Genomic DNA, 22370 nt, shown 5'->3' on the forward strand with positions numbered 1-22370 from the left:
AACACTCAGTTCCAGTTAGAATATTATAAATAAGAAAAAGCAGCAATAATCAAAACCCAGAAAATTGTAAGCAGCTAGAAGGTTTAGTGGATAGAGTACTAGACTTGGGGTCAAAGAAATCTGAGTTCAAATTTTGTTTCAGAAACTTACCACCCATGTGACTCCTGAGCATATCACTTAACCTCTCTTATCCTTAAGGCAATGGGTCTACTTAAGGCTGAAGGTCTTTGGACCTAATTTATTGCAACTACCTGACTTGCTAATAAATCACATAAATCAAATTTTGTGTTCTCAGTTTACTTCAATTCAATCACAACACTGGCTAACCAGATCTTGATTAAAAGACAGAACCAAGGACCAGGCCTCTTAACTACTTTTCTAGTGTTCTTTCAACTGTGCCATGATTTGGAAGCAGAACCCATTCTCAAAGAGTCATCCAACTCTATCTATTTGCTTCTCTGAAGATGGACCAGCATTACTAATGATATCAGGAAACATCAAATTCATCATCAGACTCACTATTTATGAGTCCTAGGAAGATGTGATGTTTTTTAGAGCATAGCCTATGCAAAACCTATATTAATATTCCCTCCTTCCCTTCTCAAGCACTGGGGTGCTTCTTGACTGGCCAAGTCCCATCCCGAGCCATTGCTCCATCTAGAAGTGTCTTGCCAGGAACTCCCTATGCTACTGTTTCCCTGGATTTCTTTATCAAAATGTAATGGTCCAGCTGATTACTTTGCACAGTCCTGCCTCACTTAAATCTAATTCACTTGAATGTCATGGCATCGCCTCCCTGATGTCATGGTACTCTTTGAGAACAAAGGACAAACAGCAGCAGCGAGATTCTGCCAGCAAGCTGATCTTGTAGATTATTATCAACTCATAAGGGAGTTGCTGCTAATGGTTAAAGGATTGTCCCCTCCCACTCCGCACCTCACTTCACTTTAGCCCCAGGTTACAGCATTTTAACAAGAAACTTCAACTTAACTAAAAGGAATGACTTTAATTATGGTAATTCTAGGAATCTTAATGGGCCTGTGGGGAAAGATATTTTGGGCAGGGGAGATTTACAGAACCCTAGACTAATACCTCATAGTTAGCTGCCTCCCCTCACCCCCACTACTGTTTATTATCTATTATAGCTGGAATTTGAATTATTTCTACAATTTCTCTATTGCTGCTATCATTATTCATGGATTAATCTACATTTTTAATGGATCTGTGATTTCATTGGTACGAGGAACTTCCAGTCTTCCACATGTTCTCATCTATAACTTAGTCTTAGAGACAGCTGTTTGGGGGCACTGAGAGAATGCGACTTAACCAAGGTCACACAAGCCAGTATGTACACACAAGACTTGAACTAAGATCTTCCTGACGATAAGCTAATCAACATTTAGTCTTTTATATTTCTACCTTCAGAAAAACAATGAAGAGTAAACAAAAAGTAAATTAATTGTGTCAAATGTAAGATCACAATTTCATGTCCCTCTAGAGTCTAAAGTAAACTCTAGACAATTAGTTCCCTAGCATTGGGTCAGTATAGAAGTTAAGAGAAACCATCAGCAGCAATGTTGCCCATGACCCAATAGCAGGTTTTCATTAATTGGAAAGAAGCATGTTTTTTTGTATAATGATTATGTCAGGACTATACCTTAAGAGAAGAGTAGGTTCATTCAGGTGAATGGAGAGACATAATGCTTCAGGTTGTTCCAGAGGTGTTACTCAGCCTACCTTCCCCTCCCTACCCCCCTCCTCCACTGGGAAGCTGCTGCTCCCAATCAGCTCTAGCCTTGTACCAGTTGGTAGGGGAGGTAGACCACACCCATTCATCAACATTCCAGATGGACTTTGGGGGTTGGTTTGTTCTATAAACTTCCATTATGACTACTCAGACTACTTAGCACCTCCCACACATCCACAGCACACTCATCCCTCAATTGCTAACATGAACAGCAGACCTACTTCACAGTAAACAACATCAAGTTTGCCCCTTTTTGCCCCTATTAACCACCTCTACCCACAAGTAGAAAATCATAACCTTTGTTATCTTCTTCCATGATCTCATCGCTACCCAGTCCCCCCCAATCTTTCTCTAGCTCACTCTGTCCCTTTTTGCCTCCAATGATTTTCACTATGCCATTTAGAATCTTTGTTCTACCATGATAAAATTCTTTTAAACCTTTCTTCCAGGGCTCCATTTACCTCTATCTTGTTTAGTCATTTTCTGTCATTCTTTGTGACCTTTTTGGGGCTTTTCTTGGCAAAGATAGTGGAGTGGTTTGCCATTTCCTTCTCCAGCTCATTTTATAGATGAGGAAACTGAGGCAGAGTTAAGTGACTTGCCCAGGGTCATACACCTAGTAAGTATCTGAGGCTGGATTTTAATTCAGGTCATCCTGATTCCAAGCCCAGCACTCTCTCCACTGTACCACCAAGCTGCCCTATCTCTAATAACAAATTATAACATTTATATACCTGTATGTAGCAAAAAGCATAAACAAACATGTAGTATTTAGGATCCATGTCTCTGTTGGGTGGCCTATAGGGGTGGCCTTCAAGTATGAAAAGGGGTTGGATTTTAGAGCTAGAGAAAGATGTCCAATATCTACCAGTCCTAGGACATATCTGTCAGTATAACTCAACCAATGAGTGGGAGTTTGGTGGGGCCACTAAAAGGTCCACAATAATAGTTCCAACTTAGACCACAGACCAGACTGTATACCTATCAGAGCAGGCCCAGAGTAGCCTGGCTGGTGTAGGCCAGACCCACAGCGCCCAAGGCCAGGCTAGGTGAAGATAGAAGAATTGTTTTTGCCATCAAGGGCCAAGTATGCTAGGAAGACTTAGCAAGCAAAATCTGTTTCACATGGACTAGTCAGAATAGAGAAGCTCCAAAGCTTTAATGTGTGTAGAAAATTAGAAGGGTGATATGCTCAAGGCCTGAAATCTGAAGGGGAGAGAGATCTAAAGGGCCCTATTAGGGAAGAGTCTTTATCAACTGAGTCAGAGTAGCAGATGGGTCTTTTCTCAAGCCAATGCAATAGCCTAAGTTTAGGAACAACGTGGGGAAAAAAAATTGGATTGTAAGGACTGTAACAGAAATTCAAAAATTACTTCTATTACCTAACTATTTACATTGGTAAGGGGAATTTCTTCAAGTGAGAGTGCCTTAAGCCAATGAAAACATATTCATATCTTCTACCTGTTACTTATACCCTTTCCCTCTCCCCCCCACCGTGCACTCCTTTGTATCTTTTCTCCACAGTGCTTATAATAAACATAATTTGAAAAAAAAACAGAAACAGAATTAGTATGCTACTTAAGTAGGGTATATGGCATAATAATAACCTCTGTAGGGTTCCTGGGTTTTAAGGTAACTGAGAATAATAACAGTTAATACCTAAGTAGACTTTAAGGCTTACAAAGTACTTTACGTACTAGATCCTCACAACTCTATGAGATAGTGCTATTATTATTCCATTTTAGATTTGAGGAAACTGTGGGTGAGATAAGTTAAGTGATTTTCCCGGGGTCACACAGCTAATAAGTATCTGAAGCCATTTGAATTCAGGCCTTCCTAGCTCTAGGTCCAGAGTTCTATCCATTGAACCACCTAGATGCATCAATTTAAAAAGAAAAGAAACAACAAGACAAACAAAATTTAATGCCATCAAAGTATAATGATTAAGCTTTATTCCTAGAAGACACATGAAAAGGCATTTCCTCCCTGTTTTGTTTAGTTTTATTTTTTACAGAGGTGAGGGACTATGAGTATGGAATATAGCATATATCAGACCTTTTGAATATTTTGGTTAGTTTTACTGAACTATCATTTTTGTCTTCTTTTTTATGTTGTATTTATAAGGCATTGATCTCTGGAAAAGAGAAGAAAACACTGGGACATATGGATGATGTGAAAACAAAAGATGTTAATAAAAATTTATTTGAAATGGAGATGGTAACAACTGTACTATTAAGGATTATAGTTTTGTTTTGTTTTTTTCAAGGCAATTGGGGTTAAATGACTTGTCCAGGGTCACACAGCTAGTAAGTGTCAAGGATCTGGTCTGAGACCAGATTTGAACTCAGGTCCTTCTGACTCCAGGGCCAGTGCTCTATTCACTGTGCCACCTAGTTGTCCCAAGGATTACAGTTTATAAAAAAAAAGTGTTTTAAACTTTAAAGTACTTCATAAATGGGAATTAAATAAACTGCTTGCTGAAAGGCCACTGACAACCCCCAATTGACAAATCCAAATACTAACCCTATTTCAGCCATAATACTACAATAAATCGGTTGAACTATTGCATTCCTCACTATCTACAGGATCCTTTGCTTCTACCTTCTCACACTATCAGGTCTCCCCTGTTCTTGGGAGAAAAAAAGAAAAGCCACCCTTCTTTTGATCCTGTCATCTCTTCAAATTCTTTCTTTCTTTTTTTCAAATTCTTTCTTGCTAAATTCTTCACAAGAGTTGTTTATATTTCCTCTCTCTGCTTTTTAACTATATTCTTGCTTCTCATCATTTTATAATCAGGCTTCGAACTCTTACTTTACAGAAACTATTTTCTCTAAGGTTTCCAATGATTTCCTAACTGCTAAATCCAATGGCCTTTTATCAGTCCTCATGTTCCTTGAGCTGTTTACAGCTTTTGACTGCCCTTTTATCCCTAGGTATTCTTTCAGTACTTTTGATAGTCTTTCTTCCTGATTCTTTTTTTATAATAGCTAATAGTTATATTGATTTGAAAAGTAGTTTATGTGTATTAGCTGTCATAGGAAAAGGATCCTCACAGCAATCCTGTGAGGGAGGAGCTATTATCATTACTATTCCCATTCTGTAAATGAGGAAACTGAGGCTTAGAAATGTTAGATTGACTTCTCTAGGGTCACTGAACAGTGTTAGAGAAGGAATTCAAATTCAGGTCCTTTGGACTACAAGTCCAGCCTCCATTCTGCCCCATTATAGTGCTTCTTTGCAACCTGTTCCTTCTCAGTCTGACTGCTTCTCAGTCTCTTTTGCTAGATCATCACTGACTTTCTGCCTTCTAAACATGTCTCCCCAAAATCGGCCCAGGGCCCTCTTCTCTTCCCTTCTCTTTCTGCACTATCTTCCTTAGTTAATTTATCTGCTAGCATAAGCTCAATCAATAACCACATCCAGGCAGATGGCTCCTAAATCTATATATCTACATATAATTTCTCCTAGACTCCTATTCTGCATCTGAGGGGGTCAATGAATTGGAGGCCAATTCAGAGCACAGCAATAAGGATATTACTACTAAGGCTATTGCTATTGCTACTGCTACTGTTACTGCTAGCTAATATTTCTGTAGCACATACTATGTGCCAGGCACTTTGATAAGCACTTTACAATTATTATCTCATTTGACCCCCATAACAACCCAGGGAGGTAGCTGTTATTATTATCCCCATTTTACAGATAGAGAAACCAAGGCAAACAGAAATTAAGAGATTTGCCCAGGCTCATGCTACTAATTAGTATCTGAGGTCATATTTTAACTCATCTTCCTGACTCTGGGCCTAGTGCTCTATCTCCTGTGCCACCATATCTATTACCTTAAAAAAAAAAACCTACCTCTCATGCTAACTTCTTTCTGTTGAAGGTACCACTATTCTTTCAATCACCCCAGCTCAAAACTTTAGAAATCACCTTGATTATTATTCCATTTCCCTCACCCTATACATCCAATCTGTTGTCATGTCTTATGAATTCTACTTCTATAACAAATCTACTTAGCCTCCTATCTACTGCTAAAGTATGAATGTACTGAGCTGACCATGTCACTGCTCTACTAAAAAAAAAAAAAACCTCTAGTAGCTACTCACTGCTTACTGAAAAAAAAAAAGAAACTACTGATCCTGGCTTTCAAGACTGGCTGCCCTTTTTTTCCAATTTCCCTTTCTAGCTTTATCTCCTATTACTTCACTTCACATAATCTACTTCCAGCAAAAATGCATCATTTTCCATTCTCACTCTGCCCTCTTTTATCTCCACACCTTTCTTTGTCTATGTTTTATGCTATCAGCCTTTGTTCATGCCGCACTATTATCCAAGCTGAAAACAGATGCATCCTTTCCTCTCCCCCAACCTTTATATGTTAAAATCCCTTTCTTCCTTCAAGATCCAAATCAAGCACCAAATCTTCCATAATAACAAATCACATTTAAGTAGAATTTTAAGGTTTATAAAGTGCCTTACAAATATTATATCACATTGCTTACTATCTCAGGGAGGAGGGGAGGGAAGTCGAGAGAAAATTTGGAACTCAAAAAAATTTTTTTAAATGAATGCTAAAAATTGTCTTTATATGTAACGGGGGGAAAATAAAATATTAGTTTTAAAAAATTAAGTATTATATCATTTGATCCTCACCAGTACCCTGAAAGATGGGGGCTATTATCTTCATTTTACAGATGAGGAAACTGAGGATGGGAGGTTAATTGACTTGCCCAGAGCCACAAAGCTAGTAAATATTTGAGGCTAGGTTTGAACTCAGTTCTTCTTGTCTCCAGGTCTGGTGATCTTATCTACTATGCCACCTAGCAGTCTCACATGAAAACTTTCTATGAAAATTTCCCTGACCCCACTCTCCACCCCAGCTGAAAGTAACTTTCCCCATTATCAAATTTTTCATAGCACTTGGCCCAGACCTTATACTTTTATTCAGTCTTTCTAAAATTATGATTTTTGTGCAAATATCTTTTCCCCACATTTAGTTTATAATAGGATAAGAAAGCTCCTTACAAATAGGATCTGCATATCTTACCTTTGTATCCCCAGCAGACAGCACAATAATGTATTGTACATATAGATGCTGAACAAATATTTACATTGAACACAATTCAGGTCAATCCAATCTGGTCGTTTTCAGTCCATTATTCCAGCCCTTAATAATTTTGAATCCTAATTCTGTAACCTAATTTCTTAGTTGTCAATTCTGCATCATATGCAGATTTTAAGTATGTCTCCTATCTCTTCATCAAAGTGATTGATAACATATGAAATAAGATAGTAGAAAAGACAGAGCTCTGTGGCACACAACTAAAGACTTCTTCAATCTGACATTAATCCGTTAAATGGACAGGAGATTACTCTGAATGTACATTGACATCAGGGCATATTTTAGAATTGGTTTCCCATTTTAAAACATACTTCTGATAACTTATTTTTATTGTGATTTGGCTCTTTCCAATAAAACTGCAATAGAAGAAAGGGAAAATCTAGCTGATTTACTGTTTTTATCAAGCTTTCTGTCCAGCTGAAGACTTTTTACTGACTTCCTTATGAAGTGTCCCTGAATCTGTACTACTTTTTCATTGTCTTTCTATGGCAACTATAGTCAAATTTTTCTGAGTGTGGAAAACTTGAAATATAAGTGAAATATGTTGTATTACATAGTGAATCTATTTGTGCACATGTCTGATCATCATACTAGATTACAAGCTCCTTGAGGGTAAAGACAATGACTCATTTATATTGATGTAGCCTTCTCCATCTCCCCTTATGAATTAGAGGCAGGGGAGGTACTTGATAACTGCTTGTTGAATGAAAGAATGAATGAGGAGGAAGTCATGTTAATTTAATATGTTTATCATTAGAGTCTCCTCTTCTGCTTAAAATTTGCTCAACTCTATAATCATAACCTGGAAGATACTGACTATCTAATGAAGCTTTGTTTGCCTTTGGCCACTGAATAATAGATTAAAAAGAAAAAGGACACTAAAGATTGCTTTCTTTAATTCTGAATAAGCACATATGCAAATGAAAGAGGAATATTTTGTCTCTAAGAATATCTCTTTTTTAGTCTAGCTTACCATGTGAGCCCTTAATTCTTAGCTCTTCATTTCATTTTTATATTATTTGTAGCAATGGTCATTATAAGTAATGAATCTCAGCAGTTGCTAGGAAAACTAAAGGACCAAGCGTGTTTAACCTGGAGAAAAGAAGAGAAGGGTAAAGGGGGAAGCAGGATAACAGTGTTCAAGTATTTGAAAGACTGTTCAGTGGAAGAGAGATTAGATGTGTTCTGTTTGGCCCAGTGGGATTGAGTGGATAAAAGTTGCAAAAAGGCCAGATTAGGTTTGCTGTCAGTCTAACAATTAGAGCTGTCCAGAAGCAGAATGGATTGCTTCAAGAGATGGGATCTTCTTCCTCTTTGGAGGTCTTCAAGTGGAGGTTGGATGACCACTTGTCGAGGATTCCTTTAGTGTATAGTTTAGACTAGATGACCACTGATATTCCATCTAACTTCTCAACTTCTTAATTTCTATGATTCGGTTAGGATACAATCAAGGAAATTTCAAACTGAAAAGTTTCATATCAACTTTAAAGAGTGAATTCTCTCTCCTAAAGGGACTTAAGTAGTATAATTGATAGGATGCTGGACTTCAAGTCAGGAAGACCTCACTTCAAATCCTCTTTGTGACACTTACTACTTATGAACAAATCACTTAACCTCTATCAAATTTAGTGTCTCAATGGAAAATTAGGATGATAATCCACCTACTTGAGAGAATCAGATGAGAATATACATTAAGTGCTTTACAAAATTCAATGTTCTATGTAAATGTTAGCTGTTATTATCATTGCTGTTTTTATTAAGTGTAAGCTGAATGACCACTTGTGGAAGATATTTTAGAAAAGAATCATGTTTTAGGCAGGGCTGGACTAAATGACTTTTTTCTCAGCTTGAAGGTTCTCTGATTGCTCCCATCTAGCTTGTGCATTTTACAGATGAAGAGGCTAAGAGGTTAAGAGGCTACACGTTCAGGGTCATGTAGCCAGATAGCGGGAGAATTGGCATGACAGCCCTAGTGTTCTACCTCATCACCATGCCTCTACTCTTATTAGGAGGTACAGGAGCCTTTGTTTCCATCAATCAATAACTGGGTCATTGTCATCAACATGGAAGAAAAAACTGTTTGACTGTTTGACGAGAGTTATGTGTCGAGGTTTCCTTATTCAAATCAAAAATATCCTGGCCCCATTATGTTCTGACTACACCTGCCAATGGCTCAGTGTTTGTCCTCTCATCTATCCAAGTTTGTTTGGCATTTCTGTTTCATTTGTCAAGGAAAATCAAAGATTTGCCTGCTCGGTGTGTTCCAGTATCAATCAGTCTGCAGAGAATCAGTGTTTTCATGTGCCTTTTTTCTTGCATGAAGTTCATTCTATTGTTGACTGTCATGCTCACTATCTGTCCACACACAGGCTTTTTCTACATTTTCCTCTTTTGATTTTGTTTTCCTTAGTTTGGTGTTCCCTAAGATGGCCTTACTGCTGCTTACTGACTCCATTAACAGTCTGCTTCCATTTTGTGCTCATCAGCCTCCTTCAGAGCTCACGAAGCTTTACAAGCACCCCATCAAAAAGGCAGACAATTTGCCAGGGAACATTTAAGCTTAGCAGTATACTGAAATCATTCTTTAAATGCTTGAAGACAGGAAAAAATATATTTGCTTTCAGAAAGTGAATTTCTTGTTTTGGGGCTTGAGGGTGAAAGAAAATTGCTATGCTACTTAGTAATATCAAAAAAGACAGAAGATTTTCCTTGCCATCAGCATGCTAATTAATGTCTAAAAGCAAATGTAGGACACCAGTGGAGACATCATGTAAGCACAGCCTGATAGACTGGTGCACTTAGCTAAATAATGAATCCATTATTTTTACCATCTTTTCCATCTTTTTAAGTGGCACTGCATTTTGTTGTATTCCCTGAAAAAGCAGTCACCATGGCAAGTGCTGAATCACATGGGACAATGCACCTGATGCCAACCAACATTGAAAATACCATTATAAAGAAATACGCCCAGCAGGCATTCTGTTGACATTCATTTGGGTAGGGAACAACCTATTTACAGTAAGCAGGAAGTCCTCCTGTTCTTACATTGGCATTTTACAACCCTATTATATTTCATAGTAATCATTTTACTTTTATTCTCCTCCTTTTCTTTCCCTAACCCCAAGAGATAGAAGCACACCCACACACCAAATCCAGACATAAACATGTGTGTGTGTTTATGCGTGCCCGAGCACACACATACAGGTCTTTTCATCCAGTAATTTTAAACTATTTTACAACTATTTATTTTCCAGTGAAATTAATACAGTTAGACTTCTCCAATTTTGACCATGCATAATTTGAATGGGACCCTAAACTGAAGATTACCTTTGTACTGTTAATTAAAAAAAATACTTTGCTAAGCAAATTAATGTAGTAAATAAAGATTGGGGATGAAAGAAGGAAGTTTAATCTACTTTAAAAAAACCCAAACTATTTGGAAGTATTTAGCTTGTTTTAAGTAGGTTTTCACTGACTTGGATGGCTTTCCTTCCCTCCAGTTATTCCCAGTTAGATGTTAGGCTCTGCTGTTCTGTAACCTAACTTACAAAGAGAATAACCAAAACACCTAATTACCCAATATTAAAACAAAAACTGAGAAGAAAAAAAAAAGAAGCTAGCACTGAAGGTCTTTCATTTAGCCTCTTTCCTAATAAGCATGTAAATCAGTAAACCAGTTAGTCAACAAGTATTTAATAAGCACTTACTATGTGCCAGTTCGTGCTAAGTGCAGCAGATATAAAGAAAGGGAAAAATAGTTTCTGTCTTCAAGGTGCTTTTAATCTAAATGGTGGAGAAAACATGTAATATCTAGGCACATAAAAGATATATGCAGAGTAGAAGGTTATCTAAAAGGGGAAGGCACTAGCAGCTGGAGAGATAGGAAACAGCCTCCTATAGAAGGTGAAATTTGGGCTGAGTCTTCAAGGTAGCCAGGGAAACCAGGGGGCAGAGATGATGGATCAGAGCCTCGTTAATCCTTGTCAAGTTAGAGAACTATAAGGTTGCTGTTAACCACATCATAACATTGAACTACAGTCTGGCATTGAAAATGAGGTTTGCATACACAAAAATTATTGTGAATAAATGTTTTCCTTGTCCCTCAGAACTGCAGCTACACTGCCTGCTCTAGACCCTTCTAAGAATATCATATGAAATAATGGGATTAGAAAGTCTTGGTCATCTAATAATAATAATGATATACATTATAGAGCACCTAGAGGTTTGAAAAATTCTTTCTATATATATTACCTCACTTGATCCTTACCATCCTGCCAATTAAGTACTACAGCTATTATTAACTTCTGTTTGTCTCAGTTTCCTCATCTGTAAAATTAGGACAATAATAGCACTTATGTCCCAGGATTGTTATGAATCAAATGAGACAATAATTACAATATGTTTAGCAAAGTGCCTGGTACATAGTGGGCACTATATAAATGTTAATTATTATTCTTATTAGTAAACCCCTCTTACAGATGAGAAACCTGAGACTCAGGTTCAGTGATGTAAAAACTGAATATGGTTATAAAAGAGAGAAAGGTTTTGAACCCAGACCTCCCTGACTCCAAGTGTAGTACTCTTTCAACTATTCTTTCATAGCTTCTCTCATCCATTCATGTTTTTCATTTTCCATGGCCGAGGTTTGCCCTAGAATTCTTCCACAAAAACTTCCCTGTAATCTCTAATTACATGAACTAACCTTATTCTATTATATGTTCTAGAAGAGGGTCCACCTTTGAGTGATTCCATCAATGTGTTTCTCAGGCATATAAAATCTGTGACGTTTTAGAGGGGTACAGAAGTCATCTGTAAGATTGTAAGACTATTTTTCCTGGTCAGGAAGACTGCCAACAGGTAATTTTATTGCTTTTCACTCTTTATTCCTGTGGAATGTGAAGTGTTACATCTGCTTTTAGTGACTGAACTGTCTTGATCCTTATAAAACCCTATGAGGGACGTGCTCATATTATCCTATTTTAGAGATGAGAAAACTGAGGCTGAAAGAGGTTAAGAGAATTAGTGTCTCACAGTCCTCGGTGTCTGAGGCAGGATTTGAGCTCAGTTCTTCCTGACTTCTAGTCCTATGGTCTTTCCACAGAACTGCCTAGCTTCCTAAAGATAAAAGACTTGTAATCAACTGAGACTGGGTTCAGATTTTGATGATTTCTCTCTCTGTCTCTTGTTGAATGGCTTCTTCAGGAGAGTAGGTCAATATTATATGTATTGAGCACCAATTTACTGTAGAGCATTTTCTAAAACAACTCAATCTCATCACACTACATGAATGCTGTTCTAGATGGTCCCTAAATTAAACTCCAAGAAGAATGTTAATGGCAGATATGTCATTGCCATTCAGTTGTTGAGTCGTGCTCAACTCTTCCTAACCCTATTTGGGTTTTTCTCTGCAAACATACTGGAGTGGTTTGCCATTTCCTTCTCCAGTTCATTTTATAGTAAGAACACCGAGGCAAACAAGGATAAGTGACTTGCCTAGGATCACACAGCTAGTGTCTGAGGCTGGATTTGAACTCAGGATCTCTTGACTCCAGGGCTGGAGCTTTATCCACTGAGCCACCTACCTGCCCCAGATATATTGTAGTACCATAGATTCAGAACCAATGTTCATCTAATCTAGCTTCCTCATTTTATACCCAAGGAAACAAACTCTGAGAGATAAAACAACTTGTCTAAGGTCACAGAGGCAAAAGTGTCAGTCAGAATTTGAATCAGGTCCTCTAACTCCAAATCCAGTGTTCTTTCCATTGCGTCACATGGTAGTTTCTGTAGCAGATATGAAGCCTTCCTAAATATGGCAAATGTCATCAACAAGAAGACAAACAAACGTTGCTCAGGTGGCATCATGCCTTTGGAAAAAATATTCTTCTGTGTACACGGGCTAGTTCTATGTCTGTTCTCACTCTACAAACTGTAACCTACAAGCTTGCTTTGTAATACTGGCCTCGCTTCCTTCATTTTCTGTCTCTGTCCTCTGTACCTCTCACTACACATCAGTTGGAAGTCTTGTGCTGGCACCAAATCTGGAGTGACAACTTTGGATCATCTGGGCATATACTTAGCATAGGGCTAAGTCACTTTGACCTGATTCAGAGAGGAGCAGGTTGCCAAAGAGACCCCCATCAATCAAGTTCAGACAATTCAATCAGGTTGTATTCATGAGACATGGGACAAGAACCCAAGCAGACAAAACCATTTTAATTTTCTACAAAAGTTCCAATAAACCAGCTTGTCTAAAACTGTCCTTCTGACATTACTGAACAAAGAATTAAAAAATAATAACTTGATCATTTTTTTTTCTTTGAACCTTCATTAAAACCTACATCTAAGAAGTACATGTAGAACTTTTAACAGGGGGATGGATTGGAAACAAGACCTATGATTTCACTTGGAGATAAGGAAATTTTCTTTATCAACATAGATCAGCACCTACTTCTCAAATTATAGTCTTAGTGTGCTGCTTGGGGACAATGAAAGGTTAAATGACTTGCCCTGCATTAAACAGCCACTATGAGTTAAAGACAGGACTTTGAACCTGGGTTTTCCTCAATCATGATCAACTTTCTATCCACTATGCCATGCTGCTTTTTCCTTATGTACCACTTCGATCTCCTCAAATTAGGTATTTCCTACAATATGGATAAACACTTGATATCTTTATGTTCCAGTTTTTAAGTTGTGGTTAACACATGTCACTTTCCTTCCTGAAAGAATTTTTAAAATATTATTTCTGTAACACAAGACAAAACCCAACCCCTTTGGTCAAAAGCAAGACATTGTTGCTGTTCTGGGTCATCCAGAACCAGTGATCATATTTTACATAATTATAACTGAATACATATGACCACTTTGTTTTTTCCTAATCATTTCAGTCATGTCCAATCTTCATGATCCCTTTTGGGGGATTTGCCATTTCCTTCTCCAGCTCACTTTACAGATGAGGAAACTGAGGCAAACAGGGTGAAGTGACTTGCCCAGAGATAGTAAGTATCTGTGGCAAGATTTGAATTCAGGTCTTCCTGACTCCCAGGCTAACACTCTATCCACTGCACTACCTGGCTACCCTTTATGATCACTTAGGAAGATTCATTATTTGCACTAATCAGGATTTAACTGTGCTGAACTGGAAGGTTTCATAGACTAAATATGACAGAGCTATACAAGTAAGTAAACAAACAAAAAACATAGCTAGAATTAAGGGTCAGATTACATTTAAGAAAAAATATATAGTATTACTTTCATACATCCACTTATAAGATGAAAAAGGTACCTTACCTATCTGCTGACAAATCAGAATTTACAGTTTCAAGGCTCTACAACTAGATGAAATATAAGAAGAAAGTAGGTAAATCTGAACAAAAGTAGAATTTGGCTGACTCACATGGTAGCAAATCAAAGATTAGAGGCCATCAAGCAGAAGATGGATGTCAGTTGGTTTGAGATATTATAGGGGAAATTAATGGTTAAACTAGATGACTTTCCAACTTAGATTCTGAAGGTCTGTCTTTGTTTCTTCAAACAATCAATAAACATTTATTAAGGTCCTACTATGTACCAGGCACTGTGATGCCATAAGTACAAAGAATTAAACAATTCCTATTCATAAGTAGTTTCCACTTCCATGGGAGATATAAAAGTATAAATATAAATATGGGTATGTGTATAGATATATTGTTATTTACATTGCATACACATACATATGTAAATATGTAATATATGCAAATATGAAATGTAAATATAAATATCCACAATAGTTAACAAATATTTATTTAGCACCTACTCATTTTAAGCCATCAAAACAAGACCAACTAACTGAGACACTAATGCACTGTTGGTGAAGTTGTGAACTGATCCAACCATTCTGGAGAGTAATTTGGAACTACATCCAAAGGGCTAAAAATCTGTGCCTTTTGATCCAGCAATACCATTACTAGGTCTGTATCTCAAAGAGATCATGAAAAAATGGAAAAGGATCCATGTATACAAAAATATTTATAGCCGCTCTTTTTGTGGTGGCTAAGAATTGGAAATGAGGGGTGTCCATCAATTGGGAAATGGCTGAACAAATGCTGCATGTGATTGTGATGGAATGCTATTGTGCTATAAGAAATAACAAGCAAGATGATTTTAGTAAACCTGGAAAGATTTCCATGAACTGATACAAAATGAAGTGAGCAGAGCCAGGAGAACATTGCATACAGTAACAGCAATATTGTATGATGAAGAACTGTGAATGACTTAGGTATTCTCAGCAATTCAGTGATCCAAGATAATCCCAAAGGACTCATGATAAAAAATGCTATTGTCCTCCAGAGAAGGAAATTATGTCATCTGAATACAGACTGAAGCATACTATTTCTCACTTTCTTGCTTGCTTGATTCCTTCCTTCCTTTCTCTCTCTCTCTCTCTCTGTCTCTTTCTTTTCTAGTTTTCTTGTACAAAATGGCTGATGTGGAAATGTTTTACATGGTTACACATGTATAACCTATATCAGACTGCTTACTATCTCAGGGAGGGCAAAAGGGAGGAAGAAGGAGTAGAACTTGGAACTCAAAACTTAAAAAAAAATGTAAAAAACTGTTTTTACATGTAATTGGGAAAATTTTTTAAAAGACAAACTAAGTCTTGGGAAAGATCTTAATTTAGAAAGGCCAACGTCATCCACTGCATTCCAGGTCTTCATCAATCATCTTGACTTTTGTCTTGCCACTGGACTTCAATGACTGTGGAGGAGAGAATGAGGCTGATGACAATGTGCAACTCTACCTCACTTAAATCTAATTCACTCACAAGTCAACATATCACCCTCATGATGTCATTGGTCCTCTTCAAGAACAAAGGACAAACAACAGCAACAAATATATGTAAACATATGTGTGTATATATACATATAGATACATATATATATGTTTACGTGTGTGTGTGTGTGTGTGTGTATAATAAATACAAAATTAATAAACAAGAAGTAGTTCCATACAAGGTAGCTTGGACTAGAAGACACTTGCAATTATGGTGATCAAAAAAAGTTTCATATAGAAGATGATATTTGAACTGCGTCTTAAAAGAATAGAAAGACTCTGTGAGCTAGAGGTAAGGAGAAGTATATTCCATGCAAGAGGAATGACCAATCTAAACGCATAGAGACACTACCTGGACTGCCAGGAGGAGTATGCTAGAGTCAGCTCTAACTGGCTTAGGAGGACTGATTGTTAAATTTTCAACATGAGCATTTGTACACCTCAGAACCCACAAATGCTATAAATCAGGCCTTTATTTATATTTTGTTGATTGCTTAGACTTACAAAAATGATGGAAAAATGTTAACACTGCAGATTATACTTAAAAGTATGCCCTGCATTCACTGGTTGTTAAACATTTACCAGAACATGACTGAGTCCTAGAGTGTCATTTGAGGAACAAAGAAAAAACCAGTTTGACTGGTTTGCAGATTGCTAGAAGGGAAATAATGTCCAGTGAGACTGGAAAGGGAAGGAGAAGGTGCAAAGCAATAAACATTTATATAGCACCTACTATGTGCCAAGCATCATGCTAAGTGCACTACAAATATTATCTCCTTTCATCCTTACAACAACCTGTGAGGTAGACGCTGTTATCTTCTTTTTACAGCTGAGAAAACTTAGGTAAACAGGAGTTTACAGATTTCTGTTGTTGTTCCTTATTTAGTCCTCTCATTCAATCCTCACAGCCTGCCTGAGAAGTAGGTGATATTATTATCCTTGTTTACAGTTGAGGAAACTGTACAGAACTTAATTGCCTTGGGTCACACAGCTAGTAAGTGTCTGAGAATGGATTTGAACTCAGGTCTTCCTGACCCCAAACCTAAGGCGTAGCTATGTGATCAGATATGCTACAGCCAGATTGTGAAAGGCTGAACACATGAGTTTATATTTTATCCTAAAGGCAATAGAAAGTCAATAGACTTGAATGAGTAGCAGAGATAGATCTATACTTAACTTAAAACTACATTGGTAGAATGGATTAGACTAGGGTAAACCTCGATCAGAGGGACCAATTAGGAAACTTACGCTAATCTAGGCAAGAAGTGATGAGGGCCTTAATATTTTTCTAATACAACTATCATCACTTCTGAGTGATCTTCTTCAATAATTCCCATCTATCACACCTCCCAATTGTTTCCACCTAAGGTAGTAGTTATATGAGTGCAGAGAAGGGATCAGATGAAAGAGAGGTTCTTTCTTTATGTCATAAGCCATTACATGTTGGCAGTTTAGGTAAATAAATAAACAAAATGGAATTCATTTATTGTTTAGCTCCCTCCAAGGACCTAGATGTTGTTTGTTTATAAACTGCCTACAGGTGACATGATGACCCAAAAGAATACGGGCAGCAGGAACTGATTCACTCAGTAGAAGTGGTAGAAAACTGATCATTAATCAATCAATAAACACTTATTAAACACTTCACTATGCACTAAACCCTGGACATACAAAGAAAAGCAAAAACAGTCCCTGTCCTCAAGGACTTTACATTCTAATAAAGGAAACAACATGTATATCTGTTGGTGCATGCAAGATCTGGAGAAGGAAATGGCAAACCACTCTAGTATCTTTGCCAAGAAAACCCCAAATGGAGTCATGAAAAGTTGGACACAGCTGAAAAGACTGAACAACAAATGTACGAGATAAATATGGAGTAGATAAAAGGTAAGCTTTAGATGGGGAGGCTCTAGCATCTGGGGTTCCATGAAAGACATCTTGCAGAAGGTGATGTTTGAGCTGAGTCTTGGAGAAAGCCAGAGAATCTAAGAGGCAAAGATGAAGAGGGAGACCATTCTGGGCATAGGGAATAGCTGCTGCAAAGGGAGATAGAATACTGTATGTCAGGGACAATAAGAAGGTCAGTTAGCTAGATGTGAAGGGGAGCAAAATGTAAGTTTGTGGACAGGATTAAAATGTAAGAAAACTAGAAAAGTTAAAAGGGGGAAGATTATGAGGTTTTAAATGCCAAATCTATGACTTTATAACCTAGAGAAAACAAGACATCACTGGAGATTATTGAGTAGAGGGAATGACGTGGGCAGACCTATGCTTTAGAAATATCACTTTGGATGCTGTGTGGAGGATAGATTAGAGGAGGGAGGAACTTGAGGCAGAGAGATCAACTAATTTCAAGGCTATTGCAATAGTATAGGCAAGATGTGACAAGGGTCTGAATTAGTATGACCATCTTTTGGCTATCCCCATTCGTAGTCCTATCACATGATGCCCTTCTTTCAGGAAAGTCTTGAGAGGCAGCTTGGTATAGAATCAGTAGTACATGGGTTCAAATTCTTTAGACAATTAATAGCTATGTGATTCTAAGCAAGTCACTTAGCCTTTTTGTGCCTCAGTTTCCTCAGCTGCAAAATGTAGGGGGATGTTTATTTGAGGGCCACTAAGTTCCTTTCCAAATCCAAATCTATGATCCTATGAACCCTTGTGGGCTTTATACTTTATAAAACCATTATCATCACTGATTGGTCTTCCTCAATGATTCTTGCTTATCATCCTTCCTAATTGTTTTTGCCTAAGTCATAAATGCTGCCGGTTAGGGTTCTCACTCAAGATGAGACAAATAGAATTTAGTTGAAGTTGCCTAGAGGTGTTCTAGGGGCCTTGGTCTTTCCTTTAAGGTTACCTTCCATCTGCTCTGATGTATCTCATATGTTAATATTTATGTATATATTATCTCCCCATTAGAACATCAAATCCTTGAGGGCAGAGACTATTTTTGTCTTTCTGTGTACCCTCAGCAATTAGGACAGAGCCTGGCATATAGTAGCCATTTAATAAAAGCTTGTTCATAGATTGATTGACTTTAAGTCCAACATTGTGTTTACTATATTTTCTTCCCCAAGAGGGCTAGAAACACATCAGTGTTTTCAACCAGCCTGGAGCTACTTCAGCCTGAATAGAATTACTGCAGCTGGGCAGAGAAGATGAACAAACATTCCCTATGTTTTTACCTCCTTATGCCATGTGTCCCCTCCCCCAAGCCCCACACAAAACACAAAAGATTGGTAGAAATACAGATGAAGAATGAGATTTGTGTTTCTGTATGGCTGTGATAAAGAATGCTTCCTGAAGTCTATATTTTCTTGCTTTTCTGACAAACCTTAACTGTTTCATTTCCCACAGGAAAGAAACAAAATTTGAATGGGCAAGAAATACAGAAGGCATAAATAAAGCTCTCCTTCTATAGACTAATCATTCAAATATAACTTAAAGGTTTCAAAGATAAATACATTAGAAAGGTATCATGTCTTTTTTCCCACTTAAATATGTAATTTCAAAGCCAAAATTCTTTCTCTAGTGGTCTTGTTGAGTTAAAATCAATAAAATGCATTTAGTTATAAAGATAAGGTAATTAAATTTCATTAAATCTCTTGGGCTTGTACTACTTTCATTTTTCAATGAATTTCACAAGTAGCACACATAATCCAAATCTGACTAAATGCACATTGAATTTCCTAACCCATTCATACTAGAAGACCTTACTCTTCTACAAACGTATGTGATCAGGGAAGAGCAAGGGGACATTTTTTTTTATTAATAGCTATTACTTTAATATATTTTCAATCTAGGGGTGGAGCCAGGTTGGCGGAGTGAAAGCAGCAACTTGCTTGAGCTCTCCCCCAAGCCCCTCCAAATACCTATAAAAAATGGCTCTAAATAAATTCTAAAGCAGCAGAACCCACAAAAAGACAGAGTGAAACAAATTTCCAGCCCAAGACAACCTGGATGATTGATCAGAAAGGTGTATCATGCCGGGCTGGGAGTGCAGCGCAGCACAGCCTGGGCGCACAGGCTGTAGCAAACCTGGAGCAGGCCTCAGAGGTATGAATCGCAGGCAGCTGTGGCAGTTTCCAGACTCCTCAATCCAGGAATGCCAAAGACAACTTAGAAGGTCAGTGGGAAAAGTCTGCTTCTGCGTGCTGAGAGAGGAAGGCGGGGTCTCAACTCCAGTTCCCCCAGAATGCCGCCCTGGGGTGTGCAGCTGCTTCCCGAGCTTCCAGCCCACAGACTGAGGGGAACTGAGTGGCTGATCAGAGGGGTATTGTAAGGATCTCTCTGCTGGTGCTAAGACAGGAATCTCTTGCTTTGCCTGTGCATGGATCTAGGTCACAGGTCTGGATGGGGGTCTTTGGGTGATAAGGAGTGCTGGCATGGTGGAGCTTGTAGTGGCTGTGGAGAAGAAACCTTCTTCACAGTTCCAGGACAGAAAAGAGTGCTTGTGGTCACTAACAGACAGCAGCACAGGCCAGGAAAGGAGTAAACACCTCATCCCTTATCATACCACCTTGCAAGAACTGAAAATTTACAGGTCCCTACAAGCATCTCTGAAAACAACTATATACACCCCCGAAGCTTGGGGCAGTACATTCTCCACATTGGAAGCAGACTCTTACCTTAACAAAGACTTTAAAACTCAAGTAATTGGCCAGGATCATGAGCAAGTAGCACAAAAAGAGTCAGACTATATTATCTTACTTTGGTGACAAAGAAGATCAAATTATACAACCAGAAGACAACAAAGTCAGAGCTCCTACATCCAAAGCCTCCAAGAAAAATATGAATCAGTCCCAGGCCTTGGAAGAGCTCAAAAGGGATTTTGAGAAGCAAGTAAGAGAAGTAGAGGAAAAACTGGGAAGAGAAATGAGAGTGATGCAAGAAAATCATGAAAAACAAGTCAACAGCTTGCTAAAGGAGACCCAAAAAAATACTGAAGAAAATACCACCTTAAAAACAACACCTTAAAAAATAGCCTAACCCAAATGGCAAAAGAGGTCCAAAAAGCCAATGAGGAGAAGAATGCCCTAAAAAGCAAAATTGGCCAAATGGAAAAGGAAGTCCAAAAGATTACTGAAGAAAATACTTCCTTAAAAATTAGAATAGAGTAATTGGAAGAAGTGACTTTGTGAGAAATCAAGACACTGTAAAACAAATCCAAAAGAATGAAAAATTAGAAAACAATGTGAAATATCTCATTGGAAAAACAACTGACCTGGAAAATAGATCCAGGAGAGAGAATTTAAAAATTATTGGACTATCTGAAAGCCATGATCAAAAAAAGAGCCTAGACATCATCTTTCAAGAAACTATCAAGGAAAACTGCCCTGATATTTTAGAACCAGAGGGCAAAATAGAAATTGAAAGAATCCACAGATCTCTTCCTGAAAGAGATCCCCAAAGGAAAACTCCTAGGAATATTGTAGCCAAATTTCAGAGTTCCCAGGTCAAGGAGAAAATATTATAAGCTTCCAGAAAGAAACAATTCAAGTACTGTGGAAACACAATCAGGATAACACAAGATTTAGCAGCTTCTACATTAAAGGACATGGAATATAATATTCCAAAGGGCAAAGGAGATAGGATTGCAACCAAGAATCACCTATCCAGCAAAACTGAGTATAATCATTCAAGGGAAAAAATGGTCATTCAGTGAAATAGAAGACTTTAAAGTATTCTTGATGAAAAGACCAGAGCTGAATAGAAAATTTGACTTTCAAATACAAGACTCAAGTGGAACATGAAGAGGTAAACAGAAAAGAGAAATCATAAGAGACTTATTAAGGTTGAACTGTTCATATTCCTGCATGGAAAGATGATATTTATAACTCATGAGACCTTTCTCAGTATTAGGGTAGTTGGAGGAGAAAATTTATATGTATGTATATGTAGATAGATAGATAGAGGGCACGTTGAAGATTAAGGGGTCATATATGGAGAATAAAATTAAGGGATGAGAGAAGATTATACTCAGAGAAGAAGAAAGGGAGAGGTAGAATGGGGTAAATTATCTCACCAAAAAAAAAAACAGAAAAGAAAAGCTCTTACAGTGGAGGGGAAATGGGGGAAGGTGAGAGGGAATGATGAATCTTATTCTCATAGGATTTGGCTTAAGGAGGAATAACATACACATTCAATTGGGTAGGAAATCTGTCTTACCCTACAGGAAAATAGGGGGAGAAGGGACAGAAAGGGGGATGATAGAGAGAGGGCAGATTGGGAAAGGGGTAATCAGAAGCAAATACTTCTGAGGAGGGACAGGGTCAAAAGAAAGAATAGAATAAATGGGAGGGCAGGATAGGATTAAGGGAAATAGAGTTAGTTTTTCACAACATGTCTACTATGGAAGTGTTTTGCATAACTGCACGTGTATAACCTATATTGAGTTGCTTGCCTTTTCAATGAGGGTGGTTGGGGAGGGAGGAAGGGAGAAGAATTGAAACCTAAAGTTTTAAAAACACATGTTTAAAAAAATGTTTTCACATGCTACTGGGAAATAAGAAATACAGGAAATGGAGTACAGAAGTCTATCCTGCCCTACAGGAAAATAGAAGGGGAAGGGGATAAGAGAAGGGGGGAAGATATAGAAGAGAGGACAGACTAGGGGAAGGGATATTCAGAATGCATGCCATCTTGGGGTGGAGGGAGTGGTGAGATGGGGTGAAAATC

At 37.8% G+C, this 22370-nt stretch overlaps 1 protein-coding gene across 7 annotated transcripts in view; it reads right to left on the bottom strand.

Moving 5' to 3' along the window:
- Positions 1-22370, bottom strand: part of PKIB (cAMP-dependent protein kinase inhibitor beta) — a 134071-nt gene that overhangs the window by 48680 nt on the left and 63021 nt on the right. For 2 of the 7 annotated variants that reach the window (XM_020986968.1, XM_020986966.1), the window contains exon 1: positions 1658-1796. The exons of the other annotated variants lie outside the window; for them this stretch is intronic. The gene's annotated coding sequence lies outside the window, so the exon portion shown is untranslated. Of the gene's footprint in view, positions 1-1657; positions 1797-22370 lie in introns of those variants that run through there. 7 annotated transcript variants of the gene reach the window in all.

Source organism: Phascolarctos cinereus, unplaced genomic scaffold (genome assembly GCF_003287225.1).
Source record: "Phascolarctos cinereus isolate Bilbo 61053 unplaced genomic scaffold, phaCin_HiC Scaffold_5;HRSCAF=322, whole genome shotgun sequence".
In the NCBI taxonomy this organism is placed as follows: domain Eukaryota; kingdom Metazoa; phylum Chordata; class Mammalia; order Diprotodontia; family Phascolarctidae; genus Phascolarctos; species Phascolarctos cinereus.